Below are 14129 nucleotides of genomic sequence, written 5' to 3'. Positions count from 1 at the left end.
AGAGAGAGAGAGAGAGAGAGAGAGAGGCAGAGACACAGGCAGAAGGAGAAGCAAGTTCCATGCAGAGAGCCCGATGTGGGACTGGATCCCTGGACTCCAGGATCACGCCCTGGGCCAAAGGCAGGTGCTAAACTGCTGAGCCACCCAGGAATCCCCTAGTTCCTGTTTCCCATTCATCAGTATTTCACCCAAGAATGGGTAATCCTCAGTTGTATTTCATGGATGCTTAGTTGGGTACCATCGCTTCCCAAGCCTTTCAGGCAACAGGAGAATCATAGGACAGGAAACAAGAGATGTATGACATAGAGAGATGGAACATAATTCATAATTCATGCAAAGCTGGTACCCACAGCAGACAATATAAACAAAAGACAAATGAGGCCAAGAAACTGTGAAGAAGTACATAAAGAGTTATCTTTTACAGGTCTCAAAAGTACAAATATTGATTGTGGGATTTGTTCCTAATTATATAATAAAAATGTGTAAATAATGTTTAGGTGAATATTTCACATGTAGCACACGTGTTTTCTTAAATATTTACATCTCCTCACTATTGGCAAAAATCTGGAATTATTAGGTTTGTGCAAAAATTAATCATTAATCTTTTTACTTCCACTTTCCCTGCTGAACAGAGATAATTAATATTTATGATAAATTATACAAAAGTACTAGCTGAAAGATTTTGGAATTCATATCTTTTCCATTTAGATGTCTAGCACCAAACAGTCTTGGCATCTGCATGAAATTTGAAGAAAAGTGATCTGAGAATTTGTTTAACTGAAAGTAAGATGGGATTTATCCCCATAGTTGGGTGGGTGGGTGGTTATGCAAATACCTTTCCATGCAGCAAAGATTATCCTTATACCACCTGAAAAAGCTGTTGATATTTACATTAATGTCTATATTCTCCTCAATCATTTCCCTACAAGACATCACATACTTTTGCTGAATATTCAAACAGAAAATACTTTATCTTCGAAAATAAGATTTCTACTTAAAGCTTTTACTTTGTAAATTTTTTAAAGCAGCTTGTTTTAAAAGTATTTAAACAGATCTGCAGATGGCAGAGATTTAACATTTTGGTAGATGACATATGTGGCTTTTTCAGTAGGAAAATCTTGTGATGATATAACTTGTTTTACATGTAGTATGTATGAATTTATTCTACAAAACTTGTGTGTGAGAATCACATTTACATTTTTTTCCCCCTAGGTTAACTTAATCCTAGCATGAGACCCTATCTCCCAACCAAGGAGAATATCCAGTATTACTCATTATGGTGCCTCTCAAACTTACTTGGTGTCAAGATAATGAGAAACTGTATAGTCCTTTTGCTACTGCTGTCGCTATGGTGTGCTTCTTGCCCTATAAAATGCTACTGTGAATGCTAATCTTTGGTGGGGGTTTTTATCCCCACTCCAAAGCTAAGCCCAGAGGAACAATTATTGGAACTATGAAGGAGTGGTACTGAAAAGGCATCCTGAAGGTGGGTTGGCCTACCTTCCCCCAGTTATCCAGCCAGTTCTCTCCACAAGCTCCTGTTACCTGTAAACACTCTGACACTTCCATAACTCTGCTTGGGACACCCAACTCTTCCTCTACGTCTGGCTGTCTCTGTCTCTCACTGCCCAGATACTTGTCTCTTTCCTCCCTTCCCCTTTAGTGAAATCAGCTGAATTTCTTCCTCACAGAGCAGGATAGGGCTTTTCTTCAACAATTACAATCCAGAGAAAGTCATTAATTTTCCTGAAGCAAAAAGAAAGAGTCTGACATTATCATTTCAATGGAAATTCTGACACCAATGTAATTCTATGTCTTCCCCATAAAAATGTTTATGAGTTCAATTTAATGCTTAATTATAGTAACTATTGTTAATTTTTTCAATACCTGTATTCTTTCCCTAGCCTCAGCAGCCCCTTTCCCCAAATTATTTTAATATTTAGCTTCACTGTGTAATGTATCCTTTATTATAAGATGCTTCTAACCTTTTCTGTAACAATATGGGGTACAAGGGAGGAAGGATTACTTTAAATTATTTTTTAAAACAATAGTACATCTTTTACATACATTTAGAAATTTCTCTTAAAGGCCGCCTTGCAGGAATTCTCTGAAAATGTGAATGATAACCTCTTTCATTTTCTACTTAGTCATTTTTGGCTTCCATTCTCAGTATGCACTCACACATGACCTGTAATATGTACATGAAATGATTGCATGGAACTGCACTAAGACTAGTGGGACATCCTGCATTTTGGATGAAGCCTAATGAGGTGAAGAGATTTTTAATTTCACTTTATATTATATATTTAAGTTTCTGTTCAACCGTCATATATTTTTCTTTTGATAAAATTTGAACTCCAAACTGAGACTTCTTTGAAGCAGAGAAGGATCATTCAGTTTCAAAATGAGCAATCAACAAAAAAGAATATATACCACAGACACAGGCAGAAAAAGCTCATGGTAGTAAAATAAAAACTTTCTCATCGTCTTCAGAGACACAGCATATCACTTAGACATAGCCATTAATGTCAAGGCTTGTAGGAGAAAAACAAAGCCTCACACAGAAATATTATTTATCCTGCAGAATAAAATCTGAGATATTGACGTTTAAGAGACAAATTCATTTATAAACTGACCTTTAACCACTAAACTGTCTTTACCTTTAGTTCCCTTACTCACTGACATTATAAGTCAGAGAGATTATAAGAATTGTCCAAACTTACACAGCTAGCTGACTGATGGAATAATGATTTAGCCTAGAATACTTCTACTCTAAAAAGTATGTCGTTTTCATTTGTAGAAGACAAGGCATTTACTTAGCACTGATATTATTACTGCATCCTTGGGAATATTACAGTATGGGCAGCAGGACTGGGCAAGAGTGAACCTACCCTCTGCAGCTAAGGTTAAGTTATAAGTAGAAGATCTTATTTCTGTTGACATTTGGGTTTACTCCATTATTGAGAGGAAAGAAACCTTTGCTCTCTTATTAAATGATGAGTGCCTAGTGTATAAAATATGGTTAGGTGAAATAGGAGTAGAAAACATGAGGAAGACAGAAAGCCCTAAGAGAAAACCCATAAAAGAGGCTCATCAAAGGGATAAAATGTATTGCAAAATTGTATTTATTTTTCCAGTTAGTCACTATGATTTAGAGGGCTACATTTTATAGTTAAGAGACAATACGAAAAAACTCTAATCAATTATCTATCTCCTGATTTTAACTTTGTAAAAATTTAATTTAAAATGACGGAACTTGAATCAATCCTGCCTATATGAGTTGTTCAGTTTGGTTTTGTTCACTTGTCATTTCCATCTGGGATTGAAATACATGCTGCCAAAGTAGGCCTAGGAAGGAGGGTTGTATGGATTTCCCATCTGGGATCTCTGATACGGGGCCAGCAGTCTCCTGGGAGACTTTGCATTGGGTCATAGCCAGATTTAGGGTTGTTATTTTGAGTATTTAATGTTAGCATGGAACCAACAGGATATTAAGTTAGGTGTAGAACATCCACAGGAAGATGGTGCCTTCTCCAGTGGGTGAGCAATATGACTAAGAGCAGAGCTTTTGAAATCAGGCCCTTGACACTGGATTTAGACATTTATTGTATATTTGATCTTAGGCAAATGATTTAATTTCTCTAAATCTCATTTCATATGCAGTTATTGTAAGGACTATGGAAGGAACTATTAGTAAAGCATTTACCATGATACCTGTTACATAATAGAGCTCAAAAAACTTAATGCCAACGGTTTGAATAATCGTTAGTCATCATTTATTTTTTTCTAAATGATATTGCCTAAACAATATTGTAGAACTAACACAAATAAAAGCTGAATAAAGTCACCTAAAATTTTACTCACTACCTTAAAAGTCAGACACCAGGTCTTCTTTTCCTTTTTAATTTTTTTAAATTTTTATTTATTATTTATGATAGTCACACACACACACACACAGAGAGAGAGAGAGGCAGAGACACAGGCAGAGGGAGAAGCAGGCTCCATGCACCGGGAGCCCGATGTGGGATTCGATCCCAGGTCTCCAGGATCGCCCCTGGGCCAAAGGCAGGCGCTAAACTGCTGTGCCACCCAGGGATCCCATCCTTTTTAAATTTTTAATCATTAGTACATATGCTAACAATGTTTACATGGTGAAATCACACTATAGATATAGTTTTATAAGCCAATATAATTTTAGCTCCCTAAGGAAAAGAATAGTATTTGTCTTTTTCACTGCTATATATTCACTACGTAAAATTGATTTTACTGAGTTGAATTGAATATGAATTTTAAGCATAGTCTCCATAGCCATTGTTTCAAATAAGTAGATATAATTTACCTAACTAAATTAATTGTTTCTCTAACCATAGTTTCTAGTTTTCTAGGGATAATCCTAACACATGACTGTTACAGATCAATAAATACTTATTTATTTTTAGTGCCACTTTTCTCTCTAAATCATGTCCTGATTTGAATGAATTATATAATTTTGGTTACCAACTTTTTGACTTACTTTATAAATAATGCTATGCTAGACATCTTTCAATATATAGCTTTTTACTCCTGTGATGTTATTTCTGTAGGAGGACTTAATAAGATTAGGATTTATTCAAGTACAGATATTTAAAAATAAGTTGTAAATCCTTCATTTTTTGCATGTGGTTGACTCTTTGAGGAAAGAGAAGATATTCAATTTATTTTTTATAATATCTTATTATATAAAATTATGTAATTTCATCAGTGTTTTGATGGATTTCAACCATATGGTCATTGTTATTTCCCTACCAATAGATTTCCAGATTAATAAAAAAACAAACAAAAAACCCCAAATATGACAAAAATGTTTTCTATTCTCTATAAACCTTTAAGTATTTTATCAATGGCTTCCAAACTGTGTTTTGATTAATCAATTCACTCATTAACTCTAATGGGTTTTAAATGTTCCACATTTCCTTATTTTTGTAAATCAAATGATAATTTCATATATACTCCCAACTTGTTAAGATTGGCAATAATTTGATTATCAATTTTTGATGGACTCTCTGTCCGCTTTGGAACTTACATGGTCCTAACAAGTGTGTTTATGCAGAGAAGTCTTAAGAATCTGGTTATTTCCATCAGTATTCTTTTCCTTGGTTTCTCAGTCACTGTGTTGTGGAAGACCTTGATGGTTGATGTCTTCAGAGAATAGTGAGGTTCTCAACTTTCCCAGTGCTGAAGTCCTTTGAGCATAGACTTTGAAGGAACCCATATGGCTATTTTCCATCTATTTCCAAGGAGAACATACCTTGCCAGATTCCAGGGTTACCATCTTTTTTAGTTAATTCCAATTTCTATAGCAAATCACCATGGACTGGGTAGTTTGAAAAATAAACATTTATTTCTACAGTTCTGGAGCTGGGAAGTCCAAGATCAAGGTGCTGGCAGATCCAGTGTCTGGTGAGGGCTCACTTCTGGGTTTGCAGATGGCCATCTCTCCATATGGTGCAGAGCAAGAGAGAGGGAATGAAGTCTTCTGTCTCTTCTTTTATTTTTGAGATTTTTAAAAGATTTTATTTATTTATTTGACACACAGAGAGATAGCGAGTTAGAGAGCACAAGCAAGGAGGGGAGAGGGAGAAGCAGGTACCCCAACAAGCAAGGAACCCAAATCAAGGCTCAGTCCAGTCCCAGGACCCCAAGACCATGACCTGAGCTGCAGACAGATGCTTAACTGACTGAGCCACCCAGGAACCCCTCTCCTGTGAGCAATAATCACATTCATGAGGTCTCCACCTTTATGTCCTAATTATCTCCCAAAGGCTCCACCTCCTAACACCATCACATTGGGGGTTAGGACTTTAATATATTTTGGAGGGTTGGACACAAACATTCAGTCTATGACCTTTTCCTTTTGTACAGTCTAGGGTTTCCTGGTGGATGGTTTGATCTAATCCCCTCAAAGGCCTAAGCCTTCCAAAACACTGCTTATGTATGTTGAAAATGTTTTCAGAGATACACCTCCAGTTTGAGGGCATGAAACACAAAATAGTTATTAATTACTCCTAGAGGGGAAGAAAACCTAGAACTAAGGAACTTCACAGCCTATTTGGTCTCCATTCCTTGGAGGGGAAAGGATAGAAGACATGAGAGATGTTTTAATTTTTTGTTGTTGTTGTTGAGATACCATTAATGGGACACAGTAGTTTCTTCTTATCCACAGATTTACTTTCTACTGCGTTAGTTATCCATGGTCAACTGTGGTCTGGAAGTATCATCAAAAGGTCAATAGTAGCCTAATGCTACATCACAGTACTTGTCACTCACCTTACTTCCTGTCATCACGTAGGCATTGTATCATCTCACATCATCACAAGGAGAAGGGTAGGTACAGTACAATAAGTTATTTTGAGAGAGAGAAAGGCCAAATTCACATAATTTTTATCATAGTATATTGTTATAATTGTTTTATAATTAGTTACTATTGTTAATCTCCTACTGTGCCTAATTTATGAACTAAACTTTAACATAGTGTGTATGTATAAAAACACCATAGTGTATATTGAGTTTGATACTATCTATAGTTTCAAGGCATCCATTGGGGGCCATAGAACATAACTCCTTTGAGTAAGGGGGGACTACTATAATAATAATAATAATAATAATAATAATAATAATAATATTGTCTTCAAATGATAGTTGAAGCTTCTTTTTTCTTTTTACTTTCCACACCTTCGCTTATTTACTGGCTCTCTGAAGCTCTGTGAGGTGCTATGAGGAATTGGATGTTTATGTTGGGTGGGGAATAGGTTCAAGGTAGAAATTGGTGAACTGATGACAGGCAATCACTTGCTCTCTAGTAACTCAAAATCTAGTAGCAAGACTGGTAGCTCACCACTAGTCCAGTGGTTAGGAGCAGGTACTCAGGTTCAAATCCCAGCTATGTCACTACCTCTGGTCAAATTAGTTGATTTCTCTATACCTTAGTTCTCTCATATAGAATGGCTAATAATACTCTTCCTGGGTTGTTGTGAAGATTATATGAGTTTATATAAATATTATAGTAACATTAATGTGATAACAAAAATGACTTAAAAGATTGCCTGATGCCTAGTGTTTAATAAATTTTAATTAAAATTGTTAAGGTAACATAGACTATAATACAATGTAAAAGACACAAATGATGTGTTAAAAAAGAAATGAAAGAGAAAAATTAGATTCTCCTGGGAGGATCAGTGATGCCTTCACAGAGGAGAAGACTTTAAACTGAGCTTTAAAGAATGAGTAGGAATCTAACAGCAGAGAGATAAGAAGATCATTTCATGATGAGGAAAATGTGAGCACTTACAAAGGCTAGGATGTTTTATTTGGGAAATGTCAATTAGCTTCATGTGTGTTCCACACAGGCTGCAGGAGAAGGTTTTCAAGTGGTGTATCATGCTATTACATTGGAAATATGTGTTGAAGCAATACATTAAGAAGTCTTATATACAAATTAAAATATTAAAATTTTCTTCTCTCAGGCAATAAAGCATGATCAGGGGTTTTCTAAGCAAGTAATTAATTTAACTAGACTTTTTAAAAAATTTAAACAACTGATAAGAAGTCGTTAGCATGGGTTAGAAGAGACAGACTGGAGACAGGTAAGTTTCTAGAGGAGTTCCTTAGTATGATGGAGAGGGTAGAGATAAAGATAACTGTGTCTTTTTCACGAGTGAGAGACTATTTATGCTATTAACTGAGCTAAGAAAATGCTGTACATGTTGGGAATAATCACTAAGGGAAGTCTGGCCTTTAGGGCTGTCAATCCTGGATGTTTCTACCACTCTAAATTTGGCATGCAGATGGTACCCGTTATTATTGTTGTTGTTTAACATTTACTGAGTGTCGACAGCGAGCTAAGCCTGGAGTGGAACATTGGCAAAGCATGCATACCTCCACATTCCCACTCCCACCTCCGTCTGGTCCCTTACTTTGTTATTGTCATATTTTCTGGGCACTTGTAAGTTGGTCACTGGTTATTCATTTAACAATTATCAATTACATGATAAATAGTGAAAAAATCAAAAAGTTTTGGAAGTGCATTTATTTCTCAGTACTTCATGGGAAATGGGTATATGATCTTGCCTAAAACTTTGTTTAAATAAGGGTTATATGTCTTACTAGTACTTAGTGCTTTACAATGTTATGACACATTTTGCACTTACTGGCTTATTTTGATCGTAAAAAAACAGGAAATTACTGTTTTATTTCAAAATATTTAAAATCACAGAAAATGCTTAGAATGATATTATAAATATCAGTGTTTCATGCACACACAAACACACACATATTTTTAGAGTAAAATAAGAGATCACTACAGATAAATTCAAAATCTCTTTTGTCCTCCAGCCTAGTATTGTTTACCCCTCTTGTCTCTCCCAGAGTAACCACCATGATAAATTTACTATATTTGAAATTCTTCCATCCAATATCATTGCACTTTTATTACATCTTTATAGAATATGATATTATAGTTTTATCAGCCTCATAAAATTAGCTGCACACATTCCTCTATTTTTGATTCTTTGCAATACTTAGTCTAAGAAATATTATATAATTATATTTTATTAATTTATGATTTTATCTTTACTATGTTTTTTCATCCATGTATTTTAGGCTTAATCTATGTTGGTTTTGTTCCTAATTCAAATTTTTAGCCCTCTAAGTTTCAATTTTTCTTATTTTTGAAAACTGATCACAGAATGTCTTTTGTCTGCTATCAAGGTTTTGAAAATTATTAAAAGAATTTCTTTGTGGCCCGGTAAAAAAACAATTATAAATCTTCCATGTATGCTTAAAGGGACTTATATTATTCTTGGCATATGTATGATATTTATAATTATATGAACATTATAAACTATATAAATATTAAATAAACAAAATAATATAAATGTTTATATAATTATAATTGTTGTAGACATATTTTTATAGCATTACTATATTTATCTTTTTCAATCTACCTCAGTGTGATATTGGCTTACAGATAGACCAATAAAATAATAATAAAGAACCCAGAGGGGATCCCTGGGTGGCTCAGTGGTTTAGCACCTGCCTTTGACCCAGGGCATGATCCTAGAGTCCCAGGATCGAGTCCCACATCAGGCTCCCTGCATGGAGCCTGCTTCTCCCTCTACCTGTGTCTCTGCCTCTCTCTCTCTCTCTCTCTCTCTGATTCACATGAATAAATAAATAAAATCTTAAAAAAAAAAAGAACCCAGAGATGGACTTAACACATATATGTTTAACTGAATTTCATTAGGAACACCAACACAGTTCAATGAGGAAAGGATAGTCATTTAAGCAAATAGGGCTGAAACTCTTGGACATTCTTATGCAACGCCTCTCAGTTTCACCTTGTACCATGCAAAGTTTAAGTAACTTGAAGTGAGTGATGCACATAAATATCAAACTTAAAATTATAAACTTTTAAAAAATTATAAATATTAAAAATTATAAAACTAAAAAAATAGAAACAATTGAGAATACCAAATACTGGCAAGAATGTGAAGGAGTTGGAATGTTTAGACATTAATAGTGGGAATGCAAAATGGTACAAATATTTCAGAAATTAGTTTGGTAATTTCTTATAAAATTAAACACTTCTGATTTGACCCAAGATATTTACCCAAAAGAAATGAAATATATGTTTACAAAACAACAACAACAACAACAACAAAACTGTGTGTGGGAAAGTTTATTGCAGTGTTATTGGTAATTGCCCAAAACTAGAAACAACTCAAATGTCAATCAACTGTCAATCAAGTAAATGGAAAAACTAACTGGAACACTATGGAATGGGATTTTATTCAGCAAGAAGATCAAGGGGTTTGATGAATGCAACATCAGGGATGAATGCAAATACATGATGCTAAGTAGAAGAGGCTGATAAAAAAAATCCCACAAATTATATTATTCTATTGATATCATATTCTGGAAAATCCAAGACTATAAAGATATTAAAAACAAACAAACATGGGCATTTAGCGCCACCATCAGCCCAGGGTATGATCCTGAAGACCTGGGGTCGAGCCCCATATAGGGCTCCCTCCATGGAGCCTGCTTCTCCCCCCTGCCTGTGCCTCTGCCTCTCTCTCTCTCTGTCTTTATGAATAAATAAAATCTTTAAAAAATTTTAAAAAATCTTCTAAACAAACAAACAAACAAGCAAACAAACAAAAAATGGTGGTAGCCAGGGACTGGATGTGGGGAAAGTAAATGGGTAATGAAAGAACATGTGGGAATTTGAGGGAATGATGCAAATGCTATCTTGATTGTGTTAGGGGTTGCATGACTATGTGCGTTTGTTAGATGTTATAGAACTATACTCAGAAAAATGGTAATCTTATGCTATATAAATTAAGTTATAATTTAAATGTTTTATATTTCTTTCGTATGGAGATCTTATACATATTTTATGGGGCATTATTCTTAAATGCTTTATAATTTTGATAGTATTTTAGATGGTATGTGTTTTTTTAAGTTCAGTCTCGAATTGTTTGTAAAACATTAAATTATGGTTAATTTTATTATATTGGTCAAGTTCCAACACACCTGCTCAACAGTTTTATTAATTTTATCTTTAAAATACTTTTGGATTTTTCACTGCACATGTATCTCTTTAGTGGATTATAAGCATTTTGTTTATTCCTTCAGAAAGTTTCGCAGAGCTCATGTCATTTACTCAAGTCCACAGGGTTTGAAAGTGACAGAACCATAACTCCAACTCCACGGCATTATTTTTTCATTCTGTACTTTTATTATTTAATTGTTTTGATTATTTCTTTTTTAAGATTATTTATTTATTCATGAGAGACACACAGAGAGAGGCAGAGATTTAGGCAGAGGGAGAAGCCGGGTCCCTGCAGGGAGCTGGGTGTGGGACTTGATCTTAGGACCCCGGGATCACACCCTCAGCCCAAGGCAGACACTCAACCACTGAGCCACCCAGCCCTCCCTGCTTTGATCATTGCATGTAAGGTCTTTATGTTGGGTATATATTGTTTGCAAAGCTGCAATGGATATCTCATTTATGCCAGCCCAGTATGTAATAGAGTAATAGAGTCTCAATTTCCATTAAGAAAAAAATCCAATGCCACACACCCGGTAAATTTAGGTAGACATCCAATCAAACACCATGTATCCCACCTATGGTAAATGAACTAAGAATCAACAATTGACTCACATCAGGTTTATCATCAGTTTATGAAATCTAACTGGATTTATTGGAGGGAGGTGCACTCTTTCCATTAGGCTTACAGCGTATAGAATGTAAGTATGAGGCTTTCAGGAGCTGCTTTGTGGTGGGAGCCTCACAAGAGAACAGAATTAAGGGGCAGAAATAGAATTCTTGTATTTCTGATTCAATTTTTGATTCAATTTTCCTAAGACCCTAAGCTGGTCCCTGGACTTTTCAGTTATGTGAAATGATAAGTTAATTTTTTTTTTTTTTTTTGCTTGAACTGGTTTGAATGTGAGAGTATCCCCTGACACTGACACGTAGAATAGAATATGAGTCTGGAAACTGGGAGGTCTCATAGGTAAGGCAAGCACCTCACAGATCTTTAAAGAGGATAAGGAATGCACATTAAATTTATTATGATAGTAGCTTTTCTATGTTGCTTCAGTGTCTGGTTACCTCACTTTGAGACCATTTACAAAAAATAATTTGAATTAGATAAATGTGAGCCATTCTTCTATCAAGCCAAGAAGCTGATAATAGTTTCAATTCCACCAAACACAGGTAAAGAGAAAAAAAAAAATAAAGTAAATCCTTACTTGAGTAGAAAGATGTAGTCCAAAGAAAATCAGATTTAGATTTTATTTAATGCACCTGGCAGATTTTTGGACTTTATCTTAAAGATCCAAATTCCTTAATCACCGTGAGTTTTGAAGATCAAAAGAGAAAGATGTAATTCCAAACATTTAAAAACAAATGGTTTTACCATTCGTGAAAAAAAAAAAAAACACTTGAAGATAACCTCAAGATTTATTATCAGAAGTTGGGAATAAAATCGGGACTTGCTCAGGGTTCACCACTGTTTACCATTTCATTTATTAAACTATTGCTAAATAAAAAGTTGAATCTCAAAATCTATGCATTTAAAATATTGTCACATAACATTTTTTTAAAATACAGTAAGTAAATTGGAAATCAGTCAAAATCTACAGGCTTCTTAATCCCAAATGGTATTTCATTAACATTTTCAACCTAGCAAAAAGTTAATTAAATAATTTTTAAGACATACTAATGGGGGATATTTAATGACATTAATAGAATTAAATTGTGGAAATTTATGTCTTTAAATACATATAAAATGTCAATCTCTGTGTACAGGTACAATATATAAAGTGCCTAATCATCAAGTATGTCTTCACACACACACACACACACACACACACACACACATTTCTTCACACACACACACACACACACACACACACATTTTAACAGGATTTCATTAAACTTGTAAACAATTTAGAGAGAACTGACATCTTTACAATAGTGACTGTTTCAATCTATGAATGCGAGTCAACGAATCATGAATCCATGAAGTTTTTATTTGATTTCTTTCATCAATATTTCTTAATTTTTAGGATACAGTCCTCTATATGTTTTATCACATGATACCTAAGAATTTCATCTTGGAGTAATTGTAAATGGTATAGTGTTTTAAATTTTGATTTCCACGAGGGTTTTTTAAAATATATATATAGCAGCCTTTCAGATTTTCAATGCATTCATAGCATATGTAAACAGGGACAGTTTTATTTCTTCATTTCCAATATGTTTGCCTTTTCTTTTTCTCACCCTATTGCACTGATTAGAACTTCCAGTTTAATAAAAGTAGTGAGAGCAGGCATCTCTGCCTTCTTTTCAATCTTTTTTTTTTAAGATTTATTTATTTGAGAGAGGGGTCAGGGGAAGGGGCAGAGAGAGAGGATACCCAAGCGAACCCACTGAGTGCAGAGCCCAACATAGGGCTCCATCTCAGGAGCCATGAGATCAGGACCTAAGCTGAATCCAAGAGTCCAATGTTTAACCAGACTGAGCCACCCAGGCAGCTCTTATTCCCAAACTTAAAGGTCAAATATTCAGTCTTTCACCCTTAGGTATGATGATAACAGAAGTTTTGGTAGATACTCTTTTTCAGGTTGAGGCAATTCCACTCTATTACGAACATGCTTATACTTTTTATTATGAATTAATGTTGAATATTTTAAAAAGTTTTTTTCTGTGTCAATTAATATAGTCATCAGGTTTTTGTTTTGTTTTGTTGATATGGTGTTTTAAATTGATTGATTTTACAAATGCTTCACCAGTCTTCCATACCTGGAATACATTCTATTTGGTAATGATGGATGATTCTTTTTATACATTGCTGGATTCAATTTTCTGATATTTTGCTGACAATTTTTAGGCCTAACCTCATGAGAGTTATTGGTGTGTACTTTGTTTTTGTTTTGTTTTGTTTTACTTTTTACTTCTTTCTTTCCTTTTTATTTTGTACTATTCTTGCCTGTTTTGGGTGCCTTGGTAATCTGAGCCTCATACAATGTGTTGAAATACGTTCTCTCCTCTTTTATATTCTGAAAAAGATTGTGTAAAATTGATGTAATATTTTAAATATTTGGTAGAATTCTTCAGTAAAACATCTAGTTCTGTCTTTTGTTTTTTGAAATGTGTAAATTACACATTCAACTTTGGTGAAGGTAAAGGGACTATGTAAGTTGACTATTTCATCTTTATTGGGCATTAGTAGTTTGTGGTTTTTGACAAACTTATTCATTTTTTCTAAATTGAATTTATGAATGCAGAACTGTTTGTAGTGTTTTCTTATTATCTTTCTATTTTTTTATAAATTTTTTTTCAATTTTTATTTATTTATGATAGTCACAGAGAGAGAGAGAGAGGCAGAGACATAGGCAGAGGGAGAAGCAGGCTCCATGCACCGGCAGCCCGACGTGGGATTCGATCCCGGGTGTCCAGGATCGCGCCCTGGGCCAAAGGCAGGCGCTAAACCACTGCGCCACCCAGGGATCCCTCTTATTATCTTTCTAATGCTACAAGACCTATAGTGACACCTCTTGCCTCATTCTTTTATTAAGAT

This window comes from Vulpes vulpes, chromosome 3 (genome assembly GCF_048418805.1).
Source record: "Vulpes vulpes isolate BD-2025 chromosome 3, VulVul3, whole genome shotgun sequence".
Classification (NCBI taxonomy): Eukaryota; Metazoa; Chordata; class Mammalia; order Carnivora; family Canidae; genus Vulpes; species Vulpes vulpes.
The sequence above is the reverse complement of the archived record's forward strand: the minus strand, read 5'-3'. Positions refer to the sequence as shown.